The sequence below is a fragment of the Mustela lutreola genome, chromosome 3, assembly GCF_030435805.1.
Source record: "Mustela lutreola isolate mMusLut2 chromosome 3, mMusLut2.pri, whole genome shotgun sequence".
In the NCBI taxonomy this organism is placed as follows: Eukaryota; Metazoa; Chordata; class Mammalia; order Carnivora; family Mustelidae; genus Mustela; species Mustela lutreola.
Window position 1 is genome coordinate 16137428 of NC_081292.1, and position 11042 is coordinate 16148469.

General features: G+C 43.0%; 1 pseudogene; it reads left to right on the plus strand.

Moving 5' to 3' along the window:
- Window positions 1-6306: 6306 nt before the first annotated feature.
- LOC131826425 (small ribosomal subunit protein uS2B-like) lies at window positions 6307-9660 on the plus strand (annotated as a pseudogene).
- The last annotated feature ends 1382 nt before the right edge of the window (window positions 9661-11042 follow it).

Consider the following 11042-nt stretch of genomic DNA (forward strand, 5'->3'; position numbering starts at 1 on the left):
TGTGTGGTTATCCAGGGGAAAAGCAATCAGGCTGTTGTTGGGGTTAGGAGCAGAACTTCCCACTTTTTTTTTTTTTTTCAAGGAACACCATTTTTTCCTCAAAAACAAAACAAAACAAAACAAAAACAACAACAGACACAAAAAACTGACAAACAATGGTTATTCAGCCTTGGGTATTTGGCAAATTGTTTCTCAAAAATGAATGAAGTGAATCTGGAACTTCAGAAAAACTTACTGGCAGAATTTATGGCCATGACAAAATTCACCTTTTCAAGTGAAAATTCGAATTTTGAAATTCTTTTTTTTTTGGCACCATGAACCAGATTAACATTAGGAACCTTTGCAGAACTCAGTGAACCAGTATCTTCCAAATGATCAATGCACAAAATCCATACGTGGGCAAAACATTCATTTAAAGCGTGAGATAGCTCAATGGACTTTAGTGGAACAGAGTTCAAAAAGTTCATTGATATCTCAGGTTCCATATTGTCATTAAGCTTTAAGAAACTATCATAAGCCAAGTTGGGTGCGGTATCAGAGGAGAGTATCTATAGTTATCTGGAAAGGCCATTAAATTCTGTCTCTCCCCTGCTCTGCCTTTACAAACTGTGTATCTCGTTGAGGCAGAATTATCTTCCCAGACCCCAGCCAACTGGCATATCACAGCAGACTGAATGCAGAAGCATGTATGAGAATCCAGAGGTCTTCTTTAAGCCAGACATTAGAGGAATTTGCAAACATACAAAATAATCCCACTCTTCTCACTAAATTACTTGGCTTTGGGAAATATATATTTATTTTTCGTTAAAAATGTGATTTGTGGGACGCCTGGGTGGCTCAGTGGGTTAAGCCTCTGCCTTCGGCTCAGGTCATGATCCTAGGGGCCTGGGATCGAGTCCCACATTGGGCTCTCTGCTCAGCAGGGAGCCTGCTTCTCCTCATCTCTCTCTCTGTCTGTCTCTCTGCCTATTTGTGATCTCTCTCTCTCTCTGTCAAATAAATAAATAAAATCTTTAAAAAAATGTGATTTGTATTCATATGGAAAGAGCTTATTATTATTTAAATGAATTAATAAGCAATTTGAATTTTTAAGTTTTTAATCTCTAAGATGGTAAATATCAGTAAATATAACCTGTGTAGTAGAAGATCTTCAATAATTTTCAATAGTTAAAGGAGTCCTGAGACCAAAAAGTTTGAGAAACACTAGCCAAGAGAATGAAACCCTGCTTAGGTGCGCCTGTTCAATGGTGCTGCAGTAAGATGTTATAAGGACACAGTGTATGGGCCTTTGCCATATTTTCAGGCTTAAGATAATTTTTATTAACACTTTTATTTTTACCTGATCTAAGCACTAGACATTTGTTTCCCATTCAGTATGTTACTGAAATTGCATTTTCATAGGCTAAAGGCAATTTTAACTCATAATGTAAGAAATGGTAGTGTCATATCCTGAGAAGAAGATCTCACTTTGCATATAGATACACTGATATTTAGAGTACCACTGGAAAGTAGAAATTGAATTAACTTATAAGTCATGATTTTTTTTTTCTTAACTGTACGAAGTCAAAAATGTCAAGAAATTTCTTATATAAAAGCAGGCAGTGTTTCATGGATCCTTAGTAAACAGCTGGGCCTGAGGTTAGATCCCAGTTCTCCATTTACTTGTTTAATTTTAGCAAAGTTAATGAACTTTTCTAATTCTAATTCTCGGTTCCCTGAGACTAACAAAACTTACCTCTTAGTGTTGTCTTTGGGAGTAAAGTCAGAGCACAACTTGTTACAGAATGCTTGGCCCAAGCTGAGCCCTTGAAGATTCTTGTATAATTATCATGACTACAGGTATATGGCCTAACCCTTGCATTACTTTCCTATTGCTATTGGAACAAATTATTATGACCGTAATGACTTAAAACAACAGAAATTTATTTTCTTATGGTTCTGGAAGTCAGAAGTCTGAAATGGGTCTTCTAGCACTAAAATCAAGATGTAAGCAGAACTGGTTCCTTTTGGAAGTAGCAGGGGGATTATCTGTGCTGTGCCTCTTCTACCTTCTGGTGGCAGCCAGCAGTCCTTGGATTGGGGATATACCTCTCTGATCTCTGCTTCAGTCACCACTGACTTCTCTTCTGTAGTCAAACCTCCCTCTTGCCTCCCTCTTAGTAAGGACACTTATGATCACATTTAGGTCCACCTAGAGAATCCAGGCTAATTCACCATCTCAAGATCCTTGATTTAATCATATCTGCAAAGTCCCTTTTGCCAAATAAGGTGAAATTCCCAGGTTATGGGGATTCGGACATGGGTATCTTGCGGGAAGGACATTATTTAGCCCACTATACCTTCTCATTTTATAATGAGACCATTGAGTCCCATGAGAGGTGATGATATGCAGCAGTCATGGGGCTGGTCTAGGGTAAGAAAAAGTGAAGCTTTCTTCCTCCACTTCTACCAAGTCATGCTTTGGAAACTCTGCCTGAGACCTCTGACTTCATAAGAAGGGCCATTTCTCCCCTGCATCTCCCCCAGAGTTGCCATTTTTTTATACAAATGCAAGGTATTGGTGACATCGTATTCCACAAATCCATAGAGCACAATAGGCATGGTGTCCCTTTGAACATGATGTCTCTCTCTCCTCAGTGATCAGGGATGGAGAGTAATACATAACAGTTTTGAGGGCATCAAAACCACTTAAAATCAAAAGTGAAGATTACATTGAAAAAAATAAAATAAATTTTTTTTTTAAAAGCGAAGATTTAACACAGTTTAGTTCATATCCAGGTACATAAGATAAGACCAGATGACCCTAGGCTTGGCCAATTTACAGCATCCCCACTGTTATGTATAATGTGAACCAAAATTTGATGCTCTTTCTCTATTAATAGTTCCTTTGTTCCAGCTGCATATCTTTAGTCCCTATAGCCTATTCTGTCTCATCCCACCATCCCACAAACTCACTCCCAGGCTATATTATATATACCATGGTTCCAGGGACCTAGTAACTATGTTAGGATCTGCCATGGTCATGAGTGGGTTCCTAGAGAGACAGCAAAGGGGGCTTTGCTGCTGATAATCAAATGCTGTCAGGATTTGAGACTCTTGAACAAGAGTCAAGCAAAAGCCCTCCTTCCCAAACCCATTTTCCCTCAGGTATGTCTTCTGTAGTGGGTTTAACTGGGTAGCCTCCAGTAAAGTATGTCCCAACGCCCGGACTCTATGAATATTACCCATATGGCAGAAGAGTGAGTACTACCTTATGTAGTAACAGATGAGATGAGGCGACGGTCTGGGATCATCTGTGTGGGTGCTATATACCTTCACAAGTGTCCTTAGAAGAAAGTGGCACAGGGAAATAAGGCAGAGAAGAGGATAGGACACACAAGAGTGAAGACAGAGATTGGAACGATGAAGCCAGGAGCCAGGAAACCCCGGGGATGCCCACAGCCAGGGGAGGCTACAGAGGGCAAGGAAGAGATTCTTCCCTAGAGCCTTCAGAGCAAGTGAGGCCCTGCTGACACCTCGATTTCAGATTTCTGGTCTCTAGAATACATTTTGTTTTAGTATTAAACCATCCAGTTTATGGTAATTTGTTCCAGCAGCCCTACAAAACTGATATATTTATGATGATCTGGGAATAGGCTTGCCAGCTGCTCATTAATAATAAAAATAACAACCACAGTATTTAGAATATTTGGTGAATATCCACTCTGTGCCAAGCACTGTACTAAGGGCTTTACCACATTATCGATCCATTGCACAACCACATAAGACAGGCGTCACTGTCACCCACAATTTGCAGGTGAGGAAGGTGAAACTTGGGGGTTACAGGGCTAGTAAGAGGGGGAAGCTGAGATGGACCCAGGAACTGTTGGGCATTTTCTTGTTGGCCGTCATCAGTACCTCCTGAATTACTCCAAGGACAGCCCATTTCTTTGCGGGGGAAGAGTCAGGGAAACGAGAACAGAGCAGAGGGGCACCAACGCTGAGCAGAGAGGCCCAGCATTCCCAGGGGCACACTAGCAGCGGCCTCGGGGTATATGGGCCACTCTCGAACCAGACAGGGTAGGGCAGGGCTCGGCAGGACTGTGTGGAGAAGGGGAGGAAGAGCTAGGGTTTAGAGGTTCTCTTGGTCACTGTTCAGTGCCAAAGTTTGTTTTCATGGTGGTTCTCACTTCCTGAGCTTCTGCCTAGACTGACCAGGCAGCCAGGAAGCACATATTTCACACAGGGTGTTTCAGCCAGTGTTAGGGAGCCCTCTGTCCTCTTGGACAGTCTAAAGAGAGTCTGCCCAGATCCTGGAGAAGTCCCGCTTAGGATTTGCTTAGGGAGTCATTGCCATTCATGTCGCCTAAAGGCATTCTGAAGCAATTTCCAGTCCCTTCCCTGAGGCCCAGTTTCCCTTTGATCTTAAACATCTGGCTCTGGTCTATAAACTCAGTTCAACAGGTAATTAATGCAAACTCAAAGGAAGGGCAAAAGCCAACAGAGCCCTCTTCTACAGCAAGCTCGATTCAAAGTGCTGAGGGATAGCCTGGGCACATTGAGGTTTATGAGATTCTAGAGCTTGCTCTCATTACACCACTTGTGTTGGGAGCAGATAGGGCTGGGCTCCACAAGAAACTATGCATTTGCTGCTCATTATTTAGGATGAAGGATTTGTTGCATTGGGTGTAGCAGAAACCACCTGAGGATAGACTCCAGCAATTGTTATAACTAAAGGCGATGGAGAGAGCCTCAATCGTTTCCTCCAGCCCATGGCTAACGGTGCTACAGGGAGCAAAGTAAAGGGCCCCAAATTTCCTGAGCAGCTACTGTGTGCCAAGTATTTAATCTTCAAAACGACTCTGAAATGAAAGTTATTTCTCACATTTTTGTTTCAGATGAAGATGTTAAACCTCATAGAAGTTCTGTCACTTTATTTGCCAAATAGAACTAGTAAAATGACAACTGAATTCCAACATATTTCCACAGCTCAAGCTGTTTTCACCATACTATGCCAAATAAACAGTAAGATCAAACCATAATGTGACCGTTGCGTGGACAAGAAAGATGGATTGGGGAATAGATCTGAACGTACCCGAATGAAACACATACATTTATGAAGTTGGATATATAAATTCAAAACTCCTTTTGTTATTTCTGGTAGGTCAGAGAGTATGTGCTGAATTCCAAGCCAAAATGTCCCCAAAGTAATATTCTTCAACCCATGGAGGGTTAATGGGCAGTGGCTATGGAAGAATAACAAGTATTTCTGCCGAATACCATCTCCTTGCCTTGGGAAGGGGCTCCCTTCTTCAGTTACACAGTATTTATGAGTTTGTGGATGACCCCAACTCTCAGTGACAGGGTCATGGAAAAATAAATATCAATAAGAAACACAAAAGTATAACGCAGGATACTGAGTGATAGAAGATTTGTTTGTCCACCTGCCCAAAGACAGGGGCCTGGACCAAATGATGTCCTGAGACCAAATGATGTGCTGAGACCATCTTCTGCCTGGGCCTTTCTAGATGGCCTTCACTGCCTCTCTGCCAGTTGGTGTGGTTCAAAGTGTGGTCCGTGAATCAGGCCTGGTCCACCATGTGGTTTTTACCAGGCCAGGAGGAAATAAGTATAGAAATTGAGAGTGTTTGGGAACACTTACTACAATTTGATGTTCGTGCTATTTTTGTTTTATTTTACAAAAGTATTGAGTATGATAGACAGGAAATTTAAATATCTAGTCCTTCACCAATGTTAGAGAAGCCCATCTGAACATGAAAATCTGGTTGTGCATAAAACCCTTTGACCAAACAAAAATAACAAAGAAAATATGTTTTGGATGTACATATATAGTTATCTGACTGTGTGTACTTAAAATCAGATCTATTCAAGCCTTCTCTGACTCATCCTTGTTGTTTTTGCCAGAGTCCCTTTTCTTATTGTTCGGCAATAGTGTTTATCTGTTTACTTTCCATGGTGTGGTGAAAATAGTATTCTATTTTCTATATTTTTCTCCAGAAAAAAAAAAATCCTAGATACTTAGCAGGCATACCCCCTTCTCACCATCATCTCCCATACCCTCTGCCTGGCCCAGGAAGCTTACACTGCCTGAAATGCTTCTTTTTCATTTTTGTCTGTGAGCTGTGTCTTCAGTCATCAAGTCTCAGCTCAAATATCATTTCCTTGCTGAGGCCTCCTGCCAACCCTCTGGCCTGCTTGAGTCACTTCCTCTGCATGCTCTCAGAGCACGCTGCACCGGCCTGGCTCATGGCGCCCAGTGCCATGAATTGCACATCTGTTCCCCATTCCACATCCTGTCTCACTCTGTGCACCTGGCCTGAGACCCCTTGCGCTTCAAGAATCAGACCAAAGGACAGTTCCTCCAGGAAACCTTCCATACCACAAATAGATTGGACACTTTCTTATTACAAATCAGATACAATTAATTCATTCTTTCAACCCAAATTTATTGAGCACCTCGTATGTGCAAGATGTGTTAGGTTCTAGAGAAAGATCCATCACTGGAAAGGACAAAGACCCCACATTCTAGAGGGAAGAGAGATCACTGTGTTCTAGGGGCAGTCAAAGGCCTTGAGTCTAGAGTGGAGAGCAAGGAGGAGAGTGGAAAGAGATGAAGTCAGAGAGGGAGGCAGGGGCCAGACCTCTAGGGCTTTGTTGGCTATGGTAATACTAGAGTGTAGTTAAATGCAGTGGGGAAAAAAAAAAAAAAAAAAAAGGAAAAAAAAATCCTTTTCCATGCTACTCAGGGAGGGGCCCATACGTTCTCATTCCCATCGTAACTTAAAAGGAAAATTCCACAACTCCAGAGCCCTTGATGTCCTACAGATGAAGGAGGATGTCCTCCAATTCCTTGCTGCTGGATCCCTCTTGGGTGGCACCAACCTTGACTTCCAAATGGAGCAGTACATCTACCGAAGGATAAGTGAAAGCCTCTACAGCATGAATCTGAAGGGGACCTGGGAGAAGCTTCTGTTGGCAGCTCGTGCCATTGTTGCCAGTGAAAACCCAGCTGATGTCAGTCAGTGTTCTATCATCCAGGAACCCTGGCGGGCGAGCTGGGCTGATGTCTGCTGCTGCTACTCGAGCCATTCCTGTTGCCGGCTGCTTCACTCCCAGAGCTTCTGCTAACCAGATTCAGGCAGGCTTCTGGGAGCTGAGACTTCTGATAGCTATTAAAGCCAGGCAGACCACCAGCCTGTCACAGAGGCATCTTATGAGTCTACTATCACTCTGTGTAACACAGGCTCTCCTCTGTGCTATGTGGACACTGCCATCCCTTGCAACAACAATGGAGCTCGCTCAGTGGGTCTGATGTGGTGATCCTGGACGGGGATGCTCTGCGCCTGTGTGGCACCATTTCCTGTGAACACCCATAGGTGGTCACCTCCGATCTCTACTTTGACAGAGATCCTGAAGGGATTGAAAAGGAAGAGCACACATGCTCAAAAGGCTGTGACCCAGGGGGAATTATAGGGTGGATGACTGCTCCAGCTCCTGAGTTCACTGTTACTCCACCTAAGGTCCCAGACTGGCTGGTCTGAAGGTATGCAGGTGCCCTCTGTGCCTAGTCAACAGTGCCCTACTGGAGAGCAGGGTGTTTTTAGCCTGCAAGGAAGCCTGGTTGGCATCTCCCATGGCTCAGGCCACTGAATGGACAGGAACAAACCTGGGGTGGTCCTAAACTGCTCTTCCACAAACAAAAACAAAATAAAGTTGATGGAAAATAAACAGTTTCTAAAAAAATAAATTAAAAAAAAAAAGAATTAAATGCAGCAGGAATCCACTAGAAGGTTTAAGCAAGGAAGTGATACAATCTGGTTTATCTCTTTCAAAGAACATTCTGGCTGATAAGTCGGGGGCAATGCTGAAACCCCACTTAGGAGGCAATGGCAGTGGCAGTGGTCCGTCCATATGAGGGATGACGCTGGCCTGGAGCCAGGTGGGAGTTCTGGAAATGAGGACAAGAGGAAGGATTCAGGTTCTGTTCTGGAAGCTGGGCTGGCTGCTGGTTGATGCTTTGAGAGTTCTACTGCATGTAATACTACAAAGCTTAATTGTAGGGATTTGGGAGGTTTTCTTCAGCTCTGAATTTGGGATTTACTGAATGTCTCAAACAGAAAATATCTTAACTACAAAAATTTCCACTAGGGAAACAATGCAAGTTTGATGTTATGCCAGCCAGAGTGTAGGTGTTGGCATGTGAGTCTGCAGGCATCTTTTGATCCAACACTGCCCTTATGTCAGAGGGAAAAAAGTTGGCGGAAAAGTGTCCATGTTTTAAGGCCAAGAAGTAGATCTGCACCTCACCCTAGAGACTGCTGTCTTGGCTGACAGTGAATCAGTGAGATGCCTTGTTTGAGCCCCATAATTCTATCCTAATATATTAACCAAGGAAAAGTGTCTGGAAGACAAAGTGACAGGTCTCTGGGCACGGAAGGGTGTGACAGTCAAGGATTCACTTTGCTGTTTGGTCCTTTGCTTTTCTCCATACTTCAGAACTCCCTAGGAATCTGGGGAAATCAAGATTCGAATCAGCAGGAGTCCAGAGTCTACACAATGAACCTCAGGGACCGAATCAGTTGTGATTATGTTCATTAGCACCCTGGAAGCAGACACTGACAAGCCGGCGGATGGCAGGCAAATCTGGGCACTAATCACATTTCTCTTGTGCTTGAGTGTATGCCCACGGAGCCAGCTGATCGCAGGTCTAGCAACGGTATAGCATCCAAAAAAAAAAAAAAAAATAGGCCATCCAATGGATCAAACTTAACTTTTTAAAATTGGGGCACAAGGAAAAAGAGGCTTAGCTGACAATGTTTATAACAGACAGTATGACAAATGCCTATTTTTCTCTCTTAAAGTGATGTTTATAAAAGGCTTTTTTCATCAGAATTCATCAGCCTAGTATTCACTGCAAGAGACGTTTTTGGAATACTAATGCACACTAGTTGACGAGCATATATTGTACACCTGCTGGGAGCTAGGTCTGGGGCTGAGAAAGGGAATAGAGAGATGAATAAGATGAATAAGTGATCTTTTCCAGGGCATTGATGGACCATTAGGTGAGGCAGATCTGGAGGAAATGATACAGGGTGGGTGTGGTCAAGCCTTGAATAATTGGTATAAACGAAGGGCTCTGGAAATGAAGAAGGAAGCCAGCACTTTGTCTGATACATAGTGCAGTATAATCAACATTAACTTTGGGGCCAAATAGATTATGTGAGGAATCCCACCTAACCCACCAGCCATGTTTTCATCTTGGGCAAGTCAGCCTAACCTCTCTAAGCCTCAGTTTGCCTATCCCTCAAATGGGGGAAATAATTGTCTCTAGAGTTTTAGTGAAATAGATGAGGTATATACAAAATGTCTACCGATCTAGCACATAGTTGGTGCTTAGCAAATGGCAGAAAATGTTACTACAGTAGCTCTCCTTATCCACAAGCGATACATTCCAAGACCCCCCGAGGATGCCTGAAACCACAGATAGTGCTGAACCTATTTATATCCTTCTTTTTCCTCCGTACATACATACCTGTGATAAAGTTTCATTGATAAATTAGACACAGTAAGAGATTAACAACAATAAACTGGAATGATTATAACAATATGCTGTAATAAAACTTAACGTGAATGTGGTCTCTGTCAAAATATCTAATTGTACTCACCCTTCTTCCTGTGATAATGGGAGATGATAAAATGCCTGCCTGATGAGGTGAAGTGAATGATGGAGGTGTTGTGAAGTAGGGCTAGGCCACTCTTGACCTTCTGGCAACATGTCAGAAGGAGCGTCATCAGCTTCCAGACTGTGGTTGACTGTGGGTAACTGTAAGTAAAACCACGGATAGGGAGGACTACTGTGTAGATTCTTACTGTTTTGCTCTAGAATTGCTTTACTCTTTCCGATGAAGTCACTGTATTTTGGTGTGTCCTATGACTCTTCAGGGAAAAAAGGTGGTTTGATGTGAGAATCTGTAATAAACTAGACAACGATACTCATGTAATGTGATGAGTGGAGGCTCATTAGCTGAGCTACTGAGCCTGGGAATGAGTCACTAGATTCTAAATAAATAGTAGATAGAAGGGGGAACAGATTAGGTATCAGGGTTTGATACCTAGAAGAATTAGGGTAGATCTGTCTTGTAGGGGTCACAGGGGACCTTCAGGACTACCTAACTCAGCCTCCTAATAGTAGCGTACAGGAGACTGAAACCAAAGAGATTGAGTAACTGTTCTGAGATCCTTGGATGTAGAGCCTTCCATTGTTCCCTTTCCTGGAGGTTCTGAAGGCCAATGACAGTGAATGATTCAAAAACACTGAGCTTAGGAAGTCAGAGAAGAATTGTGTTTCTGAGCACAATTCCTCTCCTTGACTGTAGGAAACCACTACTCATGTTCCACCTGAGAATGATTCTGTAGGGCTAAAACCCCAGTTGGAGACCTAAGGCAGAAAGAAGGAAGGGTGAGTAGCAATCCTTGACTCACTGTACAAGGTGGTGCAACGGATTCTAATTGCTTGGTTAGTTGGTTGATCGAGACCGTACTCTGTCACAAAGGTGGCCCCTAAGAAATGAGGTTCAGATGCCAGAAATCTCTTGGTAGAGAAATAAATTAGAATTGCAGACATAGAAAGATGTTGGAGTGCAATTACTACATAAAAAATACCTGACTACTCCCTAAACAAATTTTCTGAGACCGAAAAGAAACAAACGCCTCTCACCAAGTCTTGAAGTGAAGTGAAGAAAGAATCTGTATCTTTGAAAAACGGTCCAGTTGCAATGTGAGAAGACCAAGGATAATGACAGAAAGCACTGAAGCTAAATGGCTTTCTTGAGCCCGTGGAGGATTTGGGGGGCAGAGGTCACATAGCTGCCCTCCCTCCCCGGCCCCCTCAGGCAGTGGGTATGCCGTCGAAATCAGCAGCTTGGTGGGGTGCTGCTGTAGTGGTCTGACTTTGATCCACAGGGTGTTTAACCGCACTGTTCCTCGGTTTCTTCTTCTGTAGATAAAGCCACATCTCTCAAATTTTGCTGGGAGATGATTGG